This window comes from Alligator sinensis, unplaced genomic scaffold, assembly GCF_000455745.1.
Source record: "Alligator sinensis unplaced genomic scaffold, ASM45574v1 scaffold103_1, whole genome shotgun sequence".
NCBI classification, from domain to species: domain Eukaryota; kingdom Metazoa; phylum Chordata; order Crocodylia; family Alligatoridae; genus Alligator; species Alligator sinensis.
Window position 1 is genome coordinate 1,719,137 of NW_005842226.1, and position 24,591 is coordinate 1,743,727.

Here is a 24,591-nt window from a genome sequence, read left to right on the forward strand (position 1 = left end):
TTCAGGTCTGACCCCACTCCCCCCGCCACTCTGGGTGCGCCTGGCCTGTGTCCGCCTGCCTCCCTGCTCCCCTCCCTGCCCACCGCCTCCCCCTCCCTGTCGGCTGTTCTGGGGGCATCTGGCCCAGGCAGCGGGAGGGCACTGCCACCATGATCCCCCCACTTCACCCTTGGGCAGGGAGGTGGGGGAAAGCCCTGCTGCTCGGGTGGCCAGGGCGTATTCCCTGCCACTGAACTTCCCTGGCAGTGGTGCAAACTTGGGCCCACGCAGCTGGGGCCGCCCAGTCAATCGCCACCTGCTCTCTCGGCAGCACATGCACAGTTGGTTAGAAGTGTTACAGACAGACAGACAGACAGACAAACTAAACCTTTTATTATATATAGATATAGATACACACACACACACGGCTGCCTGCTGGCAAGAGACCTGGGAGACGGATGGGATCAGCCCACGAGCCCGCAGTGCCCGGGTGTATTTTCCACAGGAGCCACAGGCACGTAGCACAGGATACAGACCAGGTCCATTAGTAAGCAAGCACCAAACTGTCTTGTGGGTAAAATGCAGCACCCAATTGACACAGCTCCGATTCGCCAGCCACCCCGTCTGGAACTCAGCTGCCTGGCAGGGCTCCCAGAACCAGGGCCTGGGACACTGCTCTTAATTGGTTGAGACAGAGGCTTTGATGTGGACATGTTCACCAGGCTCACAGCTGGGGAATGCCAGGAATCCCAGCTGGAAGCCAAGCGCATCCCCCAGAAGCGGCGAACTGCACTGCTTTTGCACTCTCCCTACCAGTACCCTGTGCTGGCAGTGCCCGAGGACACTGCAAGCTCTCCCAGCCTGGCACTAAACTCAGTCCTTAAAGCACCTTCTAGGGCTGAGCCATGACTTGGCTGCCCCTGCTCCATCCCCAAACTCCACAGCAACTCTAGAAGAGCTCCAAGATCCCCCACAGCCAGCGCTCCAGGACCGCACCTTGCCTCCTGCAGCAGGAGACAAGCCCTGCAGTCACCATGAGCTCAGGTGTGAGCCCGGGACAGTCACAGCCCCTCTCTGTGCCTCAGCTTCCCCCTCTCTCCTGCGAGGATCATGTTCTCTCAGCAAAGTGTCGTGAAGCCCTGGGAGGAACAGAGCAAGGGAAGGGCTGCTCACCCTGAAACCTGCACTAAAGCCATAAGCTGAGGTTGCAGCAAGGGAAGTTTAGGTTAGATATTAGGAAAAACTCTCATGAGGAGGGTAGTAAAGCACTGGAACAGGTTACCCAGAGAAGCTGTGGACTCTCCATCCTTGGAGGTTTTTAAGACCCGGCTAGACAAAGCCTTGGCTGGGATGATCTAGTTGGGGCTGGTCCTGCTTTGAGCAGGGGGTTGGACTAGATATGACCTCCTGAGGCTCCTTCCATTCCTCATTTTCTATGATTTTGTGTAAAGCCCACGCAAAGAAGCCAGTCCACAAGCCCCTCCATCTCTGCAGAGGGCAGGCTGGGGAAGGGTTTACCACCCTGTGAAACTCTGCAGGAAGGAAATTAATTTCCTGTTGTGAATGCAGATGAAGCCACGACCTTGTGAAGATGTGAAACTGGTCACCTCTGACAGAATGGTCCCTCTGGCTGTTGGGCTGTGAGACACTTGGGACCCCACCCGCCCTGCTCTGTTCCATCCAGCCTAAGGATTGCACTCTGGGCCTTTTAAGCACCAGGGTATTGCCCTGTCCACTAGGCTACTGCCTTAGTTGGGTTCAGGGGGAGGGGTTCTCCTGTTAAAGCGACTCCAGATTGTATGAAGAATGACCTCTTCATTAAAGCAGGGATATAAGCCAGGGTCTCTCCCCTCTGAGGTCAGCACCCCCATCCAGCCGGGTCTGCCTCCAGAACTGGAAAGCCCCACCCCACAGCTGAGGACAATTCCTCAATGCAGATGTCATCAAAACCGAGTCATTCGCACAAAACAAGGGTCATTCCCACCAAAAGTTTCCAGCATTTTCTACAGGGAAGGCATTTTGTCCAGAAATCCCAGCCCGGCCCCACTGCTGTAACTGTCACGGCTGCTCTCCCACCATCCTCGTCCAGGGCGGGACCTGCTTTTGCCTGGGGCTGTTTCCCCTGGAATACGGTTCCCTCCAGAGCCCTGGCCCTGCGCTCGCAGCTCATCTGGTGCATGCACTGGCGGAAGCAAGTATGCCGCCCGGCTTTTCCTGGCTTAAGGGTGAAGTCTGTTTAAACCCGGCCTCTCTCACTAATAGCTCCGCTCTGTTTATATCAGGCTGGGATTATTTAAGATGCTGCCTCAGTGCTGAAGTATCTCCCACTTCCATTAGGCCAGGCGCCTGAGCATCATTCTCCTTACATAATCCTGTCTCCAGGGGACAACGAGGGCAGCAGCCCTGTGGGCAGGGGCAGGAGGCTGTTCATACCACTGCACAGGGATCCACTTACAGCCTGCCTGGAGCCCTGCATAGCAGCCCAGCCCCAACATGCCAGCCAGCAGTAGCCACTGCCAATCTCAGTAGTGTGCATGGGTGCTCCCTTGTTGGGTCTCATACTTCTCTTCTACTGGTCTAAATCCACACATCCATCCTGCTTCTGATTTCAGAGCTCTTCAAGCCCTTGCTAAACACTAACAGCTCACCAGATCTCCATGAGCCTCCCAAGGCCGCGTAAGGTCAGGGAACCGGCAGTGAGTGCCCTGCCTATTTCCCCAAGCACTCTGTGTTCTTACCCTGGAATGCCCCTGGAGCTCTCCCCTCTGCTTAGCTGAGGGCCTTGTTACATGGTCAATTTAGGTAGCTTCCAGAGCTCTTAATCGTAGAATCATAGAAAATGGGTAGGGGTGCACTGACAGAGATTTTGGGGGCCAATACCAATAGCTGATTTTTAAGGAGGCATATCGTCTGATACCAATCCAATTTCCGATACGCAGCCCGACAGCTTGAAGAGCTGCATGCAGCTGGTAAGTCTGTTGTGGTGGAAGGGGAGTGGGGAAGGAAGGGGCATGGGGGGGGCAGATCAAGGCCCCCACGAGGAGGATGGTAGTGGGGCTGGAGCTGGGGCTGAAGCTGCCCAGCTCAGACAGGGAACGGGATGGAGCCATGGCTCATATGGGGGGGTGCATGGATGGGGGGGAAGGGTGGCTCCTGCTGCTGCGCACACCCCGGGGAAGGTGGGGGGGGAGCATGTGCCCCTGGATCTCCGCGGGACAGAGTCGTGACTCATCCGGGGGCATAGGGGAGCGCGGCTCCCACCACTGCACACACCCCGGGAGGGGATGCAGGGTGCATGCCCCTGGATCTGCATGGGGCAGGGTGGGCTGCCGCTGTGGGCTGGGGCCAGGGTGGCACAGGGCTCTTCTTGGCAGGGAGCTGGGCTGCTCTGCACTTGGGTGGGTAGCAGCAGCGCTGAGAGAGGGGCTATATGGGGGGGCTGCAGCCACCCCAAAATTTGCCGTAACCTCCCCAACCCACCCTCCCAGTGCCACTGACTCCAGCTCCAAGCGCAGCCCCAGCCCAAGGCCCCCCACCCACGTGCCAGGAAGAGCTTGGTGTCGCCTCAGCCCCAGCCCACAGCTGCAGCCCAGTCCGCCCCGCCCTGTGCAGATTTGGGGGCACATGGCTCCCCCCTGTGCCCTCCCAGGTTGCACGCAGTGGCAAGGGCCTCCCCCCCCCCCCCCCCCCCCCCCCCGCTACACCCCCTCCCTCCCCTTCCACCACAACAGTCTTACCAGCCACACGCAGCTCCCCAAGCTGCCGGGCTGTGCTCCTCACCACCTACGTGCTGCGCTACGGCTGCATCCATGCACAGGCAGTTATCGGCCAAATTATTGGCCACATCAGGCTGATTTCTGATACAGTAAATTGTCTTTATATCTATGCCAATCTGATATCGAACCGATGTATCAGTGCATCTCTAAAAATGAGGGTTGGAAGGGACCTCAGGAGGTCATTTAGTCCAACCCTCTGCTCAAAGCAGGACCATCCCCAACTATATCATCTCAGCCAAGGTTTTGTCTAGCCGGGTCTTAAAAAACCCTGAAGATGGGGATTCCACCACCTCCCTGGGTAACCTGCTCCAGTGCTTCCCTACCCTCCTCGTGAGAAAATTTTTCCTAATATCTAATTTAAATATTTCCTAATATCTAACCTAAATAACCTAATAATTAACCCCTGGATTGGCAGCATGTTAACACCTTTAAGTGGCTTAAAACACTTGTTATTTGGTTTAAAGTTACGCTACTCCAGGACAGGATTATCTCTAATCCGCGTAACCTTGCTCCTGTTCCATTAAGATGTGGCCACTCCACACAACTTTTCCTCTCAAGCTGAAGGCCTTTTTTTATACCTTATGCTGTAAATCGCATGAGTGTTAATTGACTTAGTGGAGCAGTCGCACCTTAAGGTGAAAAACCATCTCTGACCGTCCTTCACCTGCACAGCTGTGACTTGCCCCTAGAGGCTTGGTGAGCAGGGGTAGGACCGGCTCCCTGCTCCTGCCAGGCACTAAACATTTGCATGGCTTATGGTATAAGGTGTAACAAGGCCCTGAGCACCCCAGCTCCTATCAGGGCTGCGAGGCTGTCAGCCAGTTTCTGTCCAACTAATTTGATCCCTTGATTTCAGCTCGTTTTGGTGCCTTTGAATTTCCTGGAAAAATCAGCTTGTGATTTGAGCCAGCGTCCGAAGCAGCATGTCCGGATCGAAGTGCTGGCTTCTTTAGGCTTTCTGAAGCAGTTCTGAGCTTCAGCTAAGCTTCGGAGCCACTTCGGAGATCCGGCCATAGGGTATAATGGGGAATCAATGAAATATCTATAACTTTGTTGTTTTTTGTCTGATTTAGATGAAACCTGCAGGGAGGGCAGCCTCTGCTGAGAGCATGAAGCCTGCCAGGTTTCAAGGAGATTGGCGCAGGGGTTTGGGGGACCCGCACCCCAAATTCTTAAAAGCAAAACCCATGTCATGTCTATATGTTACAACACAGGGGGGTGAAAACTGCTGGGGTGGTGGTCCCTGGTGAGGCCACAAAGCCTGCCAAGTTTCAGTCTGCTTGCCCTGTTCTCATCTCGCCTGGTCCTCTCTTTGCAAGTGCATCCACAAATCAGCCTATTTAGCTACTTCTGCTTTCAGAGCTGCGGTTGGTTCAATCTGCCTTTCTCAACCACAGGAAAGCAGCCATGTGGCCCTCCTCTCACTCCCCACTCCAAATGCTGATGCCAAAAAGGGGCTCACAAGGAAGAGAGAGAAAGAGCTCAGTTCTCGGTCTGCCAGGAGCGCAAACACTTTGGAAGCAATCGCAGAAGTGATTCAGCTGGTGGGCTGTGGGACAGCCTGGCTTTTTCCATGAGACAAGTGCAAAAGCTCGCCACTGTTTGTATTCTTGTTTCCTTGAGGAGTTGCAACAATAGTCGCATGAGAGGTCACCCCTTCACCTCCAGAGTCAGGCTGGCTGTTGAAGCGGCGGCGGCCTACGGTTCTGGTGGAAGTGAGGGCTGATTTTCTGCTCTCAAAGGTAACTTGCCATCCCCTCTGGAAACACTCTCCCTTCTTCCCCTTCTTCCCCAGGGGGCTGAACCACACACCTCTGGATCTGGATGCTGTCACCATAATCCCACCATGAGATGCTGGTTGCTCAGTGCCTTGCTGTGTAAAGCTCTAGATGAATTCTAAGTATGGCTGCCCCAGCTATGAGCATTCATAACCTGCAGTAGCTATAGATAGATACACCATCACACTGGCTACAAACAAAGCCCCAGTTTGAGAAGAATCAAGGCTGGTGCTGAAGGACATCCCCTATGGGACACTCCAGGATGGGGGATGCTGCTTCACTGCACCTGAACACCCATACAACATGTGTCTGATGACAACCACCAAGCATCATGAGGCGCTTCCTCCTACCTCCAGCAGATAAGAAACACGTCAGCCTGCCTCACAGTGCACCACAAAATCTTAATTACAGCAGCAGCGACAGTAAATAATCCTTCCATCTGCTGAGGTAACGTGGGAACTATGCTGTGTGCTAATGGGGCAGGCACAAGGCTGTAAGGTCATCAGGATGCCTGGGTCCCAGTCCTGTCCTCCCCCCAACTTGCTGCACAACCTGTGGTAAACCTCAGTTTCCTCATCTGTACATGAGAAATAATGAAACAGGCTTGGGGAGGGGCAGAGGGGCCAACCTGTGCAGTGTTTTGAGCCCTGCTTGTGGAAGGAAGCTTGAGAAGTGCTGCAAGCTCCACCCAGGGGCAAGGGAGATGTCTCCTGCTAATGCAGGGGAGCCTGAAGCAGTGGCATGTGGCAAGCAGAGCATGGTGACTCCTCTGTACCAGCAATGATTTGGGGATCTGTGCATGCTCGAAAGGCCCGATCCTATCCCACCTGTTAGGAGCCTAAGTGTGATCCCAGAGCATCCTGCTCCAGCCCCTGAAAAACCATTAACACAGCTACTTTTGCAACACAAGAGCCAAAGGCAGTGAGCAGGAGGAGTTCCCACCCACCTCTTGGGTTAACTGGTTCTCAGGGACTGGGACAGGGTGGAAAAGGATCATGTCCAAGCACCTAATAGGGAGACAAGGACAGGGCCCTAGGAGGCTAGGTGCACACTGCTTGCTCCCCTTCAACTGGGAGGTGTGTCCCACCTGTCTACTGTCTCACCGCCTCCAGCTGGGACTATCAGGGGCAGCAGCTTCAGTGGGTTAAATGTGAGAGCAGCCCCCTGGGCAAAGGGCCTGTCAGCTCTGCTGCATTAGCCCAGCAGACCCAGCTCTGGTGGAGCAGCCCGACTGCCACGCTCTGCTCAGGCCAGGGTGGTGTGACTGCATCCATAGTGGTGCTATGTGTGCCCAGGTGCCAGCTGGGCCAGACTGTGAGTGTGTTAGCAGGGGGTGCTGTCTGCTGCCTTGGCGGTAGGGCTGTGCAAAGCTTTGGATCATGATTTGGATTAGGAGATGATTCAGAGGCTGAATCTATGAATCTGAATCAAATCTCTGGAAGCTTTAGGCTTTCCAAATTGATTCAGAAAAGATTCGGAGCCTGTTTGGTGATTCGGCTATAGAGTATAATGGGGAATCAATGAAAAATCTATAAGTTTGTTGTCTTTTGGCTGATTTCGATGAAACTTGCAGGGATGGTACCCCCTGCAGAGAGCATGAGCTATATCACGACTCAAGGTGATAGGTGCAGGGGTTTCTGGGAAACTGTACCTCAAAGTCCTGAAAGCAAAACATATGTCACATGTGTGTTACACCACAGTGAAATCAAAACTGCAGGGGTGGTAGCCCCTGCTGAGGCCACAAAGCCTGCCAAGTTTCAAGGAAATAGGTGCAGGGGTTTGGGGGAAACCACACCTCAAGCTGCGGACAAGCAAAACTTGTGATATGGGTGACACTGTGTGTGTTAAGGCGTAGCAGGGTGACAGCTGCAGGGATGGTGGCCCCTGCTGCAGCCACGAAGCCTGCCAGCTGTTGAGGAGATCGGTGCAGGGCTTCTGGGGCCCTGCACCCCTAGCTGCTGACAGGTAAAACTCGTGCCATGGGTGCTTGTGGGACTGACTGTCTTGGGGCGTGTGGGGGGAGGGGGGAATTACTGCAGGCCTGGCTGCTAAGCTACTGTGTTACCAATTACCAATCAATCGTGATTCACTCAGGGACCAGCTCAATACACAGTAGCTAGCTAATGTAACAAGTTAACCAGGATTAACACCCACAAAACCACAGGCTAAGGAGAGGAAATAATCGATACAGACAATCAACTGCCCCAAGACAGAGACAGTCAGCTGCACAAGCACCCATGGCATGAGTTTTGCCTGTGAGCAGCTAGAGGTGCAGGGCCCCAGAACCCCCCTGCACCCATCTCCTCGACAGCTGGCAGGCGTCATGGCCTCAGCAGGGGCTAGCAGGCCTGCAGTTTTCACCCCGCTGTGCCTAAAACCACAGGTCCTGGATGGAAGGAATAGTAAAGCTGCCAGAGGCTGGCCTGGCATGCAATGCTGGCAAGAAAGCCAGTCATTGAAAATGAAAATGGAGGCATCGTGGGGTGAGAGAAAGGCTGGAGGAGAGGGGTGGGGTGGTGAAGGGGGATGTAGCAGCGCAAGTAAAAGTCCAGAGGTGCAGTTCCCCAGAAACCCCTGCACCTCTCTCCTTGAAACTTGCACGCTTCATGGCCTCAGCAAGGGCTACCACCCCTGCAGTTTTCACTCTACTGCACCTTAACACACACGGGGTCATCTGTGTCACGAGTTTTGCCTGTCAGCAGCTTGAGGTGCATTTCCCCCTAAACCCCTGCACCTATCTCCTTGAAACTTGGCAGACTTTGTGGCCTCACTGGGAGCTACCATTCCTGCAGTTTTGATCCTGCTGTGGCTTAACACACACGTGACATGAGTTTTACTTTCAAGAATTTGAGGTGCAGTTTCCCAGAAACCCCTCTATCTATCTCCTTGAGACTTGGCAGGCTTCATGCACTCAGAAGAGGCTACCATTCCTGCAAGTTTCATCCAAATCAGACAACTAAGTTATAGATATTTCATTGATTCCCCATTATACCCTATGGCCAGATCTCCGAACGGCTCTGAAGCTTCAGAGCTGATTCAGCCAAATCAAAGCAGGAAACCAATCTGGATCTCTGAATTGGATCACTGGCATCTGAAGCGGCTGGATCCGAAGCCGAATTGAATAGCTGCCTACTCGCACAGGCCTACTTGACAGTGCTGGGGAACAGTCCTCATGGAAATACCTGCCCCTGGGATTGCTCATTATTCCCAGGCCCGTTCTGAAGGGAAGAGCCAGCAGCATTTGATTTGGCAGCAGAGCTCCATCAATAAGGCTGCAAAAGGTCAAGGCCCTCAGGGCATCCCCAGCCAGCTCCTCTGCTCCCCTGTCTCTTCTGGCCAGAACCCCAAACAAATCAGTTTGTACATGACAGATCCCACCAGGATTGTACCACTGCACCGCCAGCAGGCTGGGGTCAGCACTTGTCAGGATTGGGGCAGTCCTTGGGTAGCAGCTCTGTTCAACTGCTGTGGAAGTGCAAATGTGGGAGTGAAAGCAGTGCAGAAGATGGGAAGCAGCCAACAAGAAAGTACCCCTGCAGGACAGATGGGGAGGGCAAACCTCACTCACATTCAGTCCCCTGCATGTCTCTGCACTGCACGGGAACTGCTAGCCTGGCCAAGTGACACCTAAGCTCCAGCTACACTCTCAGCCATGGGGGCTAGTCAGGGTTTACTCCTCCCTCCAGCCTGGAAAGAGGCTCTGGAGCAGGGCTAGTGCAGCCTGGAGTAACACTACAGTGAAGACACACCAAAGAAGTGGCTGCTACCTGGAGTTACCCAGACTTTCAGGTTGGAAACAGGGGGAAGAGGTAACATCTCACCTGTTGGGAGACTTTGGCCATGCCACAAGGCAGAGCAGAGGTCTCATGACAGCGGGAACTGGGAGGTTACACAAAAGCAGGAGCTAATCTGCCCTGGGGGCAATTGCAGGGTGAGGGGAGCTGCTGCACGAGACACATGAAGCCAGGGGAGCCCTGCCTATCTAAACCCAGGTAGGCTCCTAGGGACTCCTATGGGAAGGGCAGGTTGGATGGAGGGGCATTGTGTTCAGTGTCCACGTTGTTTTATCACTCTGCTCTCTTGTGTTTTCCTGCAAAGAAAAGAGTGGCTGTTTCCAGATTTTTTTTAAAAGATATTTTTCATGTTCCAAGCCAAATCAAGTCCAAATCCATGAGTCAGTCCAGAACCATAAGCGGCCCTACAACCAGCAAACATCCTCCATCCCCACCAGGGGCTTCAGATATTTCCAAAGTCTTTTGGTGGGCATCCTAGGTGTAGGCCGGCTTGGGGCTCGGATGCCCCCAAGTTTCGCCTGCCCTCAGACATATGGCTGCAGGAGCAAGCTAGGGAGGAGCCTCCCCTTGCCATAAAATGGGCTTTAAGCCTCAACATCTCGGCAGTTACTAAACCACACCAGAACAACAGTTATCCCCAGGAGGGCTTGAGCAAAACTGCCTTCACAGGCCCAGATACATGGTGTTTCCCCTGCCAGATCCCCGGGCAGAGTCGGGGTTCTGCGCTTTCTCTATGGGCTCCTGAAACCACAGCCCAGGGCGTTGCACACAACTGGAGTTTGGGGAGAGCCTGTTTGCACTCATGGGATGTCTTAGAGGGTTAGTCCTGGTGCTGGGGGCCTTAGGCAATTGGGCTACACAGGGCTCTGTGCCTGTGCAGGGAGAGCAGAGAGCTTCTGCTCAGGAAACATGCTGGAGAGCCCAAGGGAGGACACGGGGCTGTGGTCTGATGTGTTGCAGGGATGCTATGCATACATTACACTAGCATGTGGGCTGCGGGGGCTGGGACCTCACCCAAAAAAGGGGGAGATCTGTCACAAGTGGTCATCACTGCTGGTGGGCTCAGGAATGCATCGACTGCCCACTCGGGCGGCTGGAATCTGATTGCTGGCAGGGCCGAGGCGGGCTGCAAATACAGACCCTATCAGTGACTTACACACCGAGATTCCTGTGACATCCTCGGCCCCATCCCTATTCACGGCAAAGGAATTCACTTGGCTGGGCCGAGGGGTGGCGATCAGCAGAGCTGTCCTGCTCCTGCCAGAGCAAGGCTTTTCCCAGTAAATCAGAGAAGGGCTGGAACCAGCGCACGGGGCCCAAAGCTCCTGCCCTGGCCCTCCCTCCTCTGAGGGTCTTGGAGAAAGAGCTAATCCAAGCTGGGTCCCTTGGGTGTCCCTGGGAACCCTCTGAAAGGCTCATCCCACTCCCTCTCTGCAGTGGGTCAGGGCTCCATGTCCCGTCCCAGCCAGAATGGGCACAGGGTCTCCTTATCCTCTGCCTGAATGTGAGGAATTCATTGTTTTCTTTCTGGATGCCAACAGCTGCTCCGGCCTGGGAAAGCACCTCCCGCAGCCCTTGTACTGTGGCCAGAGAGCAGTCCGGAAAATCTGCTGCCCTGTCCCTGCCCGGCCCGCTCCCACAAAAGGTCTTTCTCACTGAGGACCTGCTCGTCCAAGCACTGAAGTGGATTGGACAGTGCTAGAAAGGGCTAGACCGACAAAGCCAGGCCCTGCACACGCTGCCCAGCCGGAGAAAGGGAGGAATTACCACGCCAGAGCAGAGCTGAGCCCCAAATCCCACCCTGACAGCATCCAGAACCAGAGGCGTCTGAGAAAGGGGCACAAGCCCCTCTGTAGGAGGCAGTGAGACAAGTGGCCCTGTGACCACAGGCTTTATGGCCCTCCCCAAGAAATGGTGTCAGTATCTGCAGTAATGGGGAGAGTCTTGCTACCCTGTGCCACTGTCCAGGCCCTCTATAAATCTTGCTGAGTTCTTGCCCTTGGTGGCTTCCTTGCACGGGAGAGCATTTCTTTCTATCAGCTTTCTCTCCCTCACCTTTTTGCTTCACCAAACACCCCCTCGCTCCTGCATTGGGAAGCCAGATGGACAGAAGCCCCAGTCTCCCCTCTCTAAACGGATGTGGTTTTGCTGAGAGCTTTCTGATTCATCCCATCACTCAAGTAACAAGCCCAGTCTCTTTGGTCTCTCCTCAGAGGAAAGGAAGGCCCTGCCATCACACTCGCTGCCCTCTCTCCCCCTTGGTGAGCTGTGATGACAGCCCTGCACACTTCAGCCACGTGAGGCTGCATCACTGATTTCTATAAAGACATCAGACTGGGCTGTGGATCATTCTTCAGCCTGTTCCTCGTGCCTCCTACAACTATGTTGGCTTACAACTGCAGCTTTGCATTGAACAAGGGTCGAACCTGACCTGTCTACAGTGATGCATGGATCCCTTTCATGGCTTGACATCGCTACATTGAATGCCTAGAAGCTTAGCTCATAGTTTAGGTTTTTCTCTTCACTGTGCCCTATTTTGCATTTCTTCACATAGAATTTCATTTGTTACCATGGCAGTTGCCTGTGTCTCCCGGAGCATCCTCTCATTCCTTTCTGCGGCTGACTAACCTGAAAAACTGTTATCTGTAAGTCCTGTTATCTCACTGCTCCCCCCATTAGACCGAGGACAGAATCTGGAGCCATCTCCTGTTAACTTTGGCCATTGGAAAAATTGAACATTTAATCTCATGTTGCATTCTGTCTCTCAGCCACTTTCTGATTCAGAACTGCTTAGTCTCTTAGTAGATTAAAACCAGAAGAATGATAGAATCATAGACAATGAGGGCTGGAAGGGACCTCGGGAGGTCACATCTGGTCCAACCCCTGCTCAAAGGAGGACCAGCCCCAACTACATCATCCCAGGCAAGACTTTGTCTAGCTAGGCTTTAAAAACATCCAAGGACGGAGACTCCACCACCTCTCTGGATAACCTGTTCCAGTGCTTTACTACCTTCCTCATGAAGAAGTTTTCCCTAAAATCTACTGCTCCCAGCACCACCCCTGTCCAAGCCCCCCCCGCCTCCTCCCCAGGGCTGCTGCCGCTCACCCTGCACAGCTGAGCCTGCCCCACTCCCACCTGTTGCCCGCAGAGGTGTGGCACCCCCAGCCCAGCCCAGCCTGATCTGTTTGCATACAGTATATATTTGTATTCAACTTCTGTGGATAACATAGATAAAACACATGTTTAAGTGGATAATGTTAAAAAAAAAAAAGTATGTTTGGCCAGAAGACATATAGCACAATCCCCCCAATTTTCTGTCTAGCCCATGTCAGCCCCCCACTGGGAAGAGGCTGGCGCTGCCCCTGCTCCGGGCAGATGTGATGGTATAATGCATCCTGGCCTGACCCTATTAGCGCAGACATAGGGTTTATTGGTTTATAACTCCCCGGATCATAACAAAAGCCTTTATTAAACAGAAAGTACAAGATTTCATCCCTATAATCCTCTAGAGCGGCCGCTGTTTTAATAAGCAATTTTGTTGGCAGCTCAGCAATTTCATACTGGAGTGTGTAATGGTCTCTTGGGGGGAACCATTTAGGCCCGGCCACTCGTTACATTTTAAATGATCAGCTTGCTCCAGCCACACTCCAGTCACTACCTCTGTGCATGTTTGTTTGCGGCTATATCGATGCTGCCCTGACGCAGTTTGAACCATGTGGCCGCGGGCACCAGTAGCAGTTCAGCTGCAGCAGCTTCCCTGGGTGTATCCCATTTACAGGAGTTTGTAAAGAGGGCGCTGCAGGGGTGGCTGATCCCCTGCTCCCAGCTTCCCCCCAAGCTGTTTGTAGGCTGGCAGGGAACACCACGGGGACTAGGCAGGAAGGAGGCACCTGCCAGCCGCTGCTCCTGTTTCCAGCGGACTGGGGGAGGCTCCAGAGCTGCTCCTTGCCCTGCTCCAGCCAGGCACATGTGGAGCCAGAACGAGCTGGCGGCAGCATCGGGAGGGTTCCTTTTCCCTGTGCATATTCCCTGTTCATATTCCTGGACTGGCACAGGGTACCAGGGGGACTAGACAGGGAGGAGGAACCTGCTGACTGCTGTTGCTGTCCCTGGCTGAGCCCAGTGGAGCTGTGGAGGCCCCTGATCCTTGCTGGGGGGAGAGGGGAAAGGGTGAGGGAAGGATGTGCCACTGGGGGAGGGCAGGAGGATCCTATTTCCTGCCTGCCTGCCTTCCAGGAGTGACAGGGCTCTTGGTGCACCTGTCACTTGAAGAGGAAAGGCTAAGGGAGAAGCAGCCTGCAGGTGTGGCAGGGGCCAATTAGAAAGTCACCTGACCAAAAGGGAGTTGGGCTTGCAGCATATAAGCCCACAGCCTAAGCTGGTTGGAGAGTCTAACTCCAAAAACCAAAAAGAGAGGAGCTCCTACTACAACAGCAGCTAAGCTGGGGTAAGCAGTATGGAGCCCGGGAACAGGGCAGGCATGAGAACAGGGGCATGTAAGCCGATAGGAGGCAAGCCTTAGAAGAACTAGACCTGGGAATAGGGGTAGGTAAGTCTGTAGCTTGGAGAAAGACAAAGGTAGGGCACAGTCACCCACGGGTTGGGACAAAGCAGCCTCGGGATCAGAGCCAAGGGCCTGAAGCTGGTGCCTGCTAGGGTGGGATGCAGTGCCCAGGAGTAGCTTGTGTAGGCAAAGTGCCTGGTGGGGAGAACAGGTGGGACGGCTGTGTCCGGGTGTCGTTCCAAGAAGTGAAGTGCCTGGGAGATGCAGACGAGCCTAGAAAATGCACTGGGGAGTAGCCGAGGTGAGTGACATGTCTGGACGGGGAGGCCGCAGCCCAAGAGGACTCTGATGGATAATATCTGTAAGGCATGGGAGTGATGTATAGGGGAGGCTGGAACTACATAACTAGTCCTTAAGGCAGTGACCATGGACACCTGTAGTCATGAGAGAGAGGTCAGGCATGGGAAGCCCTAGGTCAGCCTCCCTTTCCTTCAAAATTAATAACATCAAGGTGTGGTGGGAAAGTGCCCCAAGGGAGCCAGGCTGACGAGGGCTCAGCAGACGCTAGGAGCATCACAACCACCCCTGGGACGAGCACTTGCTGTACAGACTGAAAAAAAAAAAAAAAAAAAAAAGTCCCTGACAGCTGCTCTCTCAGCATTGACTGAAGTGGAGGGTGCAGCTGTGCCATGCACCCCTGCTGGATCTGCCTCTGGCATCTCATCACCGGGCTCAGCTTGCTGTGACTAGACTGCTGCCAGCGCTCCATCCAGCTAGTGCAGAGCTGCCTCGGGTGGCTCTGTCCACTGCTGCACTTGCTTCTGCAGCAGCAGTGTGGACGCTGGCGGGGGCAGGCCTGGGGTAGGAGCATCTCAGTAAAGGAGACTGAGGCAAGGAGACTGTGTTGTTCCTCGCTACCTCTCACCTCGCTTAATCACTGCTGTTCCAGCAGGTTCATCAGTCCTCTTGCATGTCTCTTGTTACTCAGTATCTTCAAAAGTGCAAGAGTAGAGATTCTCTGTTCATCTGCTCTTTGAACTCCACTTGGTCCTTCCTTTTATTCCAATATTTGGCTCTACACAGACCTGATATCCCCATTTCCAAGGGTTTCTGCTTGGCTCAAGCAGCACCAGATATTTCCCTAGCCTGGTCTCCTCGTTGCTCAGTGCTATCAGGTCTGCTCAGGCTGTGCTGTTCTGGGGTTGGGGGCCAGGAGCTGAAACACAATCTCAGTTCTCAGGCCTTCTGGATGCACCCTCGAAGTCCCTTCCTAAAGGTCACTGTCAGTGGGTTGCCTACAGGAATCCTCCCTACCCCTGCTGGTGAACTTGACTCTTGTTCCTTGGGGCTGCACTGCTGTCGCTTGCTGTATCGGCTTATGTGTCTGCCTTGGCCTCCTGGGTGCCTCTACACTACCTGCTCCAAGAAGCAGTTGCTTGAAGTGCTTAAAAATAGTTTTCCCCCCCAAGCTAAATCCTGTTGCATCACATAACCTATGTGCAGGTGGGGAGTTGAAATTTGGGCTACATAAGCCTGGGAGCATGCTCCATCCTTCTTGATGAAACACAGGCTGTGAGCGGAAAGGAGTGCACAAGTCATGGGTCTAGGGCAGCATTCCCATGGGGAAGGGAGAGCTCTGGGCTCTGTCCCGTGCTTCCCATGGCTTCTATGAATAGTTATTGGATTAAATGCATTTGATTCGTAGACTGTCAGGGGCTGGAAGGGATCTTGCAGATCATTGGGTCCAGCCCCCCACTCCAGGCAGAAAGACAACTAGGGTTAGGTGACCCCAGCAAGGTGACTGTCTAGTCTCCTCTTGAAAACCTCCAGGGTAGGTGACTGCACCATCTCTGGAGGGAGTTTATTCCACAGTCTAGACACCCTGAATGTGAAGGAGTTTTTCCTGTTTATTAAGCCTGAAGCGGCCGTCCCAGAGTTTGTGTCGTCCGTGAACTTGGCCAGTGAGCTTTTCACTCCCCCATCTGAATCATTGATAAAGATGTTGAAAAGCACCAGTCCAAGCACGGACCCCTGAGGGACACCACTGGCCACTTTGCGCCGAGATGACACAGATCCATTCACTGCAACTCTCTGGGTCCTACCCTGTAGCCAGTTTCCCACCCGCTGAACTGCCGAGCAACCGAGCCCACAATCTTCCAGTTTTCCCACAAGGATATCATGGGATATTGAATCAAAAGCCTTGAATGGAAAATGCATGAAGTGGTTTGGGAGCATAGGGTAGACACCCAATGACCTGCCCAGCCTTCATGCCATGTTCTCATTCAGCTGTAACTTGCATCCTCTTGTATTAAGTCATTTCTGCCCAAAGCAGGAGCTCCTCAGCTCCTGCTGGCCTCTCCCCAAATCTTAGTTTAGACATTCCTCCAACTTCTTTGACGTGCCAGCAGTCCGGTTCCATCTTGATTAAGGTGGAGCTGCCCTTTCTGCACTGGCTCCCTCTTCTCCAAAATGGACCCAGGGGCCTCACAAGCAGGTGGGAGAGCCTCTTCTGCACGCTGTCTTCTCAGTCACACTCCAAGGCCCTCGAGTTCCCTCGGGTGTGTGAAACTGGAGGCTCTCCAAGGGCCCACCATAGCCCTCAGCCTAGGCCTTCTACCTTGCAATCTGAACCGTGTGCCCATGACACTCCTACATCTCCTCACATCCCTGGTACCAGTGTCCCAACTCTTCCCAGCCCCAACTCCTGTGTCTCATGCTCCCCACCAAACATCACACGTGGTGAAGAAATCTCCAAGAGGTTTTTTCAGCCGCTCCATCACCAGCTGTCTGCCTGCCCAGTCAGCTGGTCCTATCACCAGGCCAAACTTCCCTGCCCCACTGCCACTAGACTCTCCTGGCTGGGGACAGCCTCTTGCTGCCTTACATGGTGCTGTGCTGACAGCTGCACTCAAATAAAGCCCTAGCTCTTCTGCTGTGAGATGAGTGCTCTGGCTCCCAGCTGAAGAGGTCCTAGCTTTGGCGTCCTTTTTCCATGTTAAGCTAAACCCGTTTGAGTCCGAGCTGTTCGACTGCTGTTACCGCTCGTTCCTTCCACTAAGCGAAGCAGCAGCTTCTTTCTACACGTCCAACCCTTGAATGACATGCAAGGACGGAGTGAAAGCCAGGATGCTTGCTTACCACTGCAAACCCTCACTCGGCCCAAGCTCCCCACGCCTGCTGCCAGCGGAGCATCTGCCTGCCTGCCTCAGTCTGCCCCAGTCAAAAGGCAGACAGATTCCCTCCCAGCTGCTGAGTACTGTGCCTTCCTCAAGTGCCACTTTGAAGAGCCTAACTCTTTTCTCCCTGTATCCTTTGTATTCAAGAGACAAGCCCTCATTTGTGTAAAGCTCAGGCTGCCTGGGCATGTACCTCGCATTGTTTCCTGGCATTCAGCGGTCAGAGTGGGGCTGTGTTATCTCCTCCACACAGGCTCAGGCCCAGCTGTGACTATCCTTATCTTCCTAAATGGGAAGACAGGTTTCTTGGAGGCCTCGGTGCTTATGCAGCAGACTTGGGTCCCATGCAGGAGCGCTGTTAGGCAGTGCTAGGGTGAGACCCCACCGTGTGACCCCCAAGCATTCCTCTCCGCTCCTGGGCATTTTCACCTAGTGGCATGAGGACATAGTCCAGTAGGCCTGTTCAAGTAGGCAGCTATTCAATCCAGCTTCAGATGCCAGGGATCTGATCCAGACCTCCGGACCGGGTTTCTGCTTCGATTCGGCCAAAGTGGCTCCGAAGTTTCGGAGCTGCCTCAGAGATCCGGCCATAGGGTATAATGGGGAATCAATGAAATATCTATAACTTTGTTGTTTTTTGTCTGATTTGGATGAACCATGCATAGATGGTAGTCTCTGCTTAGAGCATGAAGTTGACCAAGTTTCAAGAAGATCGGTGCAGGGGTTCTGGAGAAACTGCACCCCAACTTCTTGAAAGCAAAACTCATGTCGGGTGTATGTGTTACACTGCAGGGGGGGTGAAAACTGCAGGGGTGGTAGCCCCTGGTGAGGCCATGAAGCTGCCAAATTTCAAGGAGATAAGTGCAGGGATTTGGGGGAAACTGCACCTCAAGCTGCAAACAAGCAAAACTCGTGACATGGGTGACACTGGGTGTGTCAAGGCGCTGCGGGGTGAAAGCTGCAGGGATGGTGGCCCCTGCTGCAGCCACGACACCTGCCAGCTGTAGAGGAGATAGGAGCCGAATTGTACTCTATGGCCGAATTGGCTCTGAATCTTTTCTGAAGCAATTCGGAAGCTCCGAATCGATTTGGAAAGCCTAAAGCTTCCAGCGACTCAATTCGGATTCATAGATTCAACCTCCAAATCATGATTCAGATTTGGAGATTATCCGCAGCTTTGCACAGCCCTACACTCCAGCTCTGAAATGGCAAGGGTGGGCAGTTGCTGTAGGAGCAGCGAGAGGATGTGGTCTCTAGCCTAACAATAAACCTGGTTCCAGTAACGTACCAGCAGGCGAGAGAAGCTCGTGACTCTAGCTCTGCCCCCTCCAACTAGTAGCTCCCTCCACCCACTATTAAGATATTAGCCTCTTCAAAGACACTGGCATATTGTTCCCCGATATACATCACAGGCAGCAGCTTATTTGATGGCCGCACACTGGTTTGGTTGAGTAACCCAACCTGAACACTGAATTAAGCTCTCCACCTATTTCAGCTAGGTCTTCCCCTAGCCTGCAGACTGCATTAAGATGCCTTCCTTCCTGCTCTCCCTGACCATGGGCTGGATTGGAACAAGCCTAGGGTGCAGTACAGGTCCAACAGCTCTTGGGCATTAGGTTCCTGCCTTTAGGGAGCCAACATTTTTAGTGCTACTTTTAGTTTTGCTTCTGGCAAGGGGCAGTGGGTTCCCTGCATTAGCTGGGGTAAGTATCTACTGATTTAAGTCATTCTGGGCTCAAACCAAGAAGTGTTTTGATCAAAAGGAGTGACTAGAAGCTGCAAGTTTAAGGAAAGGTGTTTTGTGAAGGGGCACAATATATTGGGTTCCCCTTGCTCAGATATCTCCACAGTTGGGGCATTAAGCTTATCGCTCACTGCCTTAAGACAGACCATATTTCTGAGCAAACCAAGTAAGCCTGTGAGTTGTGGAGTGCTTAGGAGAGTCACATTTTAAACAGAAAGTGGTTCTCCACCTTAACTATGGTTGCTGCTATATTTAAACCAAACCAGCCTCCAATCTCAGGCAAACAGTTTTGCAGCATCTGCAGCTCTGAAACCAAATTAACCTCCAACTTGAAATTCAAAAAACCACCTGGAGGAAGCTGCTCCTACTCCATTCTCACACCCTATAGACGCCTCCTTGTTTGTCGTCTTGCTTCTCTGGGGGGGGGCTTCTTCGTAGATCAGGGTGACCAGCACCCCTCCAAACATGGGTCTCCAGTCCACTGCTGATGTGATGTGATCAAATCTAAATCTAATCTGAGTCTGCTGTTTTCTATGTGGATTTCTATGAATTCAGTTTAAAATAATTTTACTGAACATGTCCATTTTCTAGCGATTCCAGTTATTTAGGTGCATTTAATACAGCAAAGTGTGGTCAAATATTAGTTTGGCACTTATATTATGGAAAGAACATCAGAGAGGATTTAAGGGCGAAGTGAATGGTTTCCAGGCTTTTTCAACAGAAAAGATTATTGTTTAACAAGCAGCTCTAAGGAGCACTGAGAGCCTCGGCATGAAGCAGGCCTTGAACTAAAGTGGAAGTGACATTATTACCAATTCTGGTAAAAATGCAAAAATAAACAGGGTGAAGAGTAAGCAGAAAACTTTTTTCTTCTTTAAAGAAATATCCTGTGCTGATCCCTGTCTGTTAGCAACCTGGGAAACAAGCACGCTGGCTACACACTCATGCCTTCCTCATGTTGGCACATGCGTCAGGAGTTGCAGCACTGGATTTAATGGGGGTTAGTACAGCCCATGTCTAGGGCTTGGGGTATGATGATTTGTGACTTGGTAATGTACTTTCCCAGCTCTGTTTTTTCTCCTCTTTACTGGTCCCTCCTGCCCTTGTTACTTCAAAGTTTAAAATAGAAAAAGCAGAAACTAAGGGGGAGTTTCTGTAACTACTGGGAGGAATCCCTCAAGCCACCTCCCTGCCCATTGCCTCAAGCCTCATGCACTCAGCAAATTCCGGTTTATTATTCCTGATTATCCTCCCAGCAGGGGCTCTTATGGGAATTCACTGCTTCCTGATTCCCTAGGAAGAGCTTGCAGGAAATGAGGGAATTGCCACACTCTCTTGTTGGGCTTAGAGCACAGAGTTAGGGGGCAGGCAGGGCAGGGTGGCACCTAGGCAATGACTGGCTCAGAGAGGTATAAGCTTTTGTTGGGGGCAGCCTATGCCACATGATGCTAGAGGGTGCAAGTGGGAGAAGAGATGGAAATCTTCAGTGCGAGGTTCTGCACTGGGAAGGATTGGCCCGTAGAGCTCGGCTAGCAGGCTCACCCAGCTTCTTAACCAGCTTCCCAAATAATCAGCTACACCAGGAAAAAAAGCCTTTATCTGCTGGGATGACTATAGCTCTGTTGGTTGGGGGCGGTGGGGGGAGAGCAGTGACATTCTCACGCTCCGACATACCATAACTGATCTAGAAAACCTTGAAGCACAGACCAGGCTCAAGTCTCCCTTTCCTCTCCGTAGAGACAAAAGTGCTCAGATGCATGCACACATCCCAGCACACACTCAGGCACACGTATGCTCCCGTGCATGCAGATGTATACGTATGCTCCCCCATGCACATAGCCGTTCTCGTGTGTTTTCACATAGACCCTAAAACAGTGGTTCTCAACATTTTTAGACTTGAGGCACCCCTCCAAGAATGCCAGCTCTCGGCTTTCACTTGTTTATCTAATTACAGAAAAATAATTGAGCAATTTTTCTGTTGCAAAGAAGTCGTAAAGACCCCGCAGGTCAGGATGTATTTTACACTATCAATCCCTATTGGAAATCTCTGGGCTTATCTTGTGAATCACACGTACAAACCTAACAGTGCTAATATTGTTCGGCACCCTGCAGCACACATGAAGGGATCTCAGGGCACCCCAGGGTGCTGCGGCACTTTGGTTGAGAATCACTGCCCTCGGAAAATGGGTCCCTAATCTCAGCTATATAAACCAACTGGGAGAGGCAGTCTATGTTAGACAGACACAGGAAGGATAACGGTCTCTAAGGCCCACGGAGGCTATGGGAGTTAGCCAAGGTCACCCGGGGAATCGGTGGCAGAGAAGCACTTTCTACTCCAGTGTCTGCAATCCCATGGGGCTGTTTTCTCCACCTGCCAGAGATGGTAAATGAATGTCTCATCAAAGAGGAACGGGAGAGCCGTGTCTGTCTCTGGACTGGCAGCAATGACACAAACCATGGCACAGACATAAAGCTCCACCTCCATGGATCCAATGGCAGGAGAGCACAGGGCACCTGCAGGACCAGGAGGCATCTCACTGCCAGGCTGTGGATGCGCAGACACCTGGGTAAAGCAAGTTCTGTGTTTTCTAAGGCAAAGACAAAAAGAGACATGGTAGATTTTGATGGCACCACTGCAGCTGGCATGAACTCCTCGCTCCATATGCTGATACCAGAACCTTAGTGTAAACTTTACCAAGTTTAGTCAACATCCTCTGGGGCCCTTCTGTGTGATCTTCCACTAGGACTTTTTCTAAATATCTTCTTTTTTTTTTTACTGACAAAGGAGTAAATAGGGCGAGTGTGACCTCCTGGGGCTAGATCCTACTCTACCTGTTAGGTGCATAAGTGCACTTGGGTGCCCCAGTGCAGTTCTGTTCCATCCTGCTCAAGTCTCTGAAAAACTGTTCATACAAAAAACTCTTCAAATCCTCCTCTTTGCTACTGGTTTGTGACTCAGTCTGATGAGGAAGATACCAGGGTGTTGCAAGAAGAAGCATTAATGGATTTTCAAGACTTCAACGGAGGGGAACAGAAATGCACGTAGGCACCTAATTCCACTCATGCATCTAATGGAATAAGATCTGGCTTCTTGTGCTGCTAGTATAAAATCTCATAGACACCTCGGCACAGTGGCAGTGGGTGCCACCATGAGAACCTAGAAATGGTGGGTGGCTAGACAGGCAGAAAGACCAATCAATCCATAAGTAGGTGGGCTGGATGCAGAAGTTAAAGGCTATGAAACCCACGAACACCTACAACAGTTTAGATCAGTTTAGATTAACTTTTTAGACTGAGGTGCTGAGTTGTCTGTATGCTCCGAGGCATTTCTGCTGGCTACTCGGGTTCCCTGTCTTTTGAGTGCCTTACTGTCCCTTGCCAGGTGAGCACAATGGGAGCAGGAAGGCTGGAGAGAGCCCTATTGCTTGTGATGCCATGGGGGAGTGTGGGAAGATGATTTTGTTCCAGCACTGTGGGATGAGGCTTCAAGGGCAAAACAGTCTCAGGGGACACAGCCTCTGGGACTCAGTTCTGCTCATCTCACTGCCATGACTGCACTGTGCAGGCTTTTGTGCAGCATGTCACCAGCTTTCTGTAAGCAGCTCCCAGGGCATTTTCTACCCAAGCCCCAGAGAAATTTCTTGTGGCTCCTTCACACCCCTGAGTGTTTAGGCCCTGCTGATCAAGCAGGCAATGGGCCATGGGCACTCAGGAGGGCCCTAGAGGATGCTCAAAGGGATGGGCCCTCACTGAGGAGTGCTAGCTCACACTACACACACTACACCGCATTGCCAAGCAACACAGAAGGAGCCCAGGTCCTTTCCTTTGCCCAGGCAGACATGATGTGAGTGCTGCCTGGCTGTGTCAGAGGCCATGAGCTGCAAGCCTGCTCCAGCGAGGGCTCTGGCTGCATCAGCCCGGCGTGGCACATCCAGAGGCATTGCATGACAGCAGGAGCTGCCTGCCCTGGGGAGAGAGAGGGGTGACACCTGGAAGAAGACAGCCCAGTTTGGGGAAGGAGAGTTTGATCGGGGAGGGACGTGAGCCACAGAGCTCAGGCTGCTTGGCCCCATCAGGAGCTGACTCTATCTGCCTTTTCGGCCTCTCACCCCTGAGCTTGTACCAAGCCACAGTGCTGCCTACCTGCCTTCCCCTCCTCTTGTGCAAGGCCCCATTGGGGTCAGCTGAGCTGGCCCGGGGGGAGGGCACTGTGCATGACACAGTGAAGCACTCGCTTCAGTTTCTGACTCAGCCGAAGCAGCCAGAGACAAGCATGTGCAGTCCTGACTGCGCGAAATGCTGCTTATCCTGGGATGTGCTAACCCAGGAGCACGCAGCCTGCCGTTAGCCACGTTACAACTGTTACACAGCTCTGAGCTATGTGCTGCAGACATAGTGGCCCCTGTGAGCCACCAACTAAAGCGCTCTCCCACTCTGCAGACATTTTCTGCATCCTCTCCGGGAACTGCCTGGGGGCCCATGACAATAGCATCTTGCCTACTTCAAAGCCTAGTACCTCACCCACTTCAAAGCCTCTGCTCTTTCGCGGTATCTGTTGGCACAAGCAACCCCTCCTGTTGTTTCCAGCTGTTGTGACTGACATCAGCACACTTATGAAAGCTTCAGTCTCTAACAACTGGCAGCTCTTTATAAACAGGCTTAGCTGGAGTGGTGGCCGGGGCAGTATAAATGCACTGGGGAAGGGAGCAGCAAAAATGACGGAGCTGGTGGGGCAGAGGGAGGAGGAAAGGCTACAGGGGGTGTAGGACAGTGAATGGGATCATACGCACAGCCTGCCAGCCTCTCAAAGGGGAGAGTATGGAGGAAAGACAGGGGTTAGTTTGAATTCAGGGCTGTGAGCTGACACTAAGCAAAGGGGCAGTTAGGCTGGATGGAAGTAAGACGCTTCCTGAAGCTGTCATTGCTGGATCCGGAGGGGTGGAAGGTGCAGCCAGCTGGTGCTTTCCTACTGAAGATGGCCTAAGCACAAGGTCTTCACAACCCTTGTCCCTCTGAGTCCATGGGAAAAGGGCCAGAGGCAAACGCAGCAGAACCGTGCCGAACTTTGAAATTGGGTCTAGGTACAAACAGCGCTCAGCTCTGTCTACAGCTCTCCTATCGGCTGAAGGGCATTGATCACTCGAGCTCATGCGAGCTAGTCTGAACATTGCCTGCATGAACACATGTTCACGCCCATGCACACACACGCTTAGGATTTGGGAGCAGATGGGCTGGTCACAAGCCAAAAAACCATGACCCCAAACCCGAGCATTTTAAGTGATTTCATCCCAGCCTCTACCAGCTCCTCCCTGCCCATTTCTAGAAACTGAGCCCGAGGAAGCTGAATTTGTATTTAATTTTTAAATCCACTTATCAACTCTTCCATAAAAGGGAAAAGTGGAAGGGATTTGCAGCTGGTGGGAATGGGATTCCAGGCCAGGGGTGTGTGCACTTGGACATTGGGTCCCAGGCTCTGACCTCCAGCAGACTTTGTTTCCAGGTATTTTGTCTTCACATGCATCTGCTTCCAGCTTCTTGTCCGGGGAAGTTAACAAGCAGGGGCTGAGACTCGGGCTCGAAGTTTCACTTTGCATTCCGCCCTCTGCCTAAAGCCCTGTCGCCCAAGGGTGCATTTTTCACCTACCTCTGGTGGTGCCTGTTCCCACGCAGATCCCCAGAGATGCAGGAAAGAAGGGCTGAGCGGAGCTCCTGCTTGACTCGCTGCTGCCCGGAGAACCTCTCTCCCAGCTGGTGGAAGCACATCTGTGTGTGTTGGGGTGGGGGGGCGTGGAGGAGATGACTGTGCAGAGGGGAGGAGAGACAGATGGAGAGAGGCTGC

General features: G+C 52.8%; 1 protein-coding gene across 1 annotated transcript in view; it reads right to left on the reverse strand.

Moving 5' to 3' along the window:
- Positions 1-24,548, reverse strand: part of TBXA2R (thromboxane A2 receptor) — a 36,537-nt gene extending 11,989 nt beyond the window's left edge. The window contains exon 1 of the mRNA XM_006027192.2: positions 24,397-24,548. The gene's annotated coding sequence lies outside the window, so the exon portion shown is untranslated. The remainder of the gene's footprint in view (positions 1-24,396) is intronic.
- Positions 24,549-24,591: the final 43 nt, after the last annotated feature.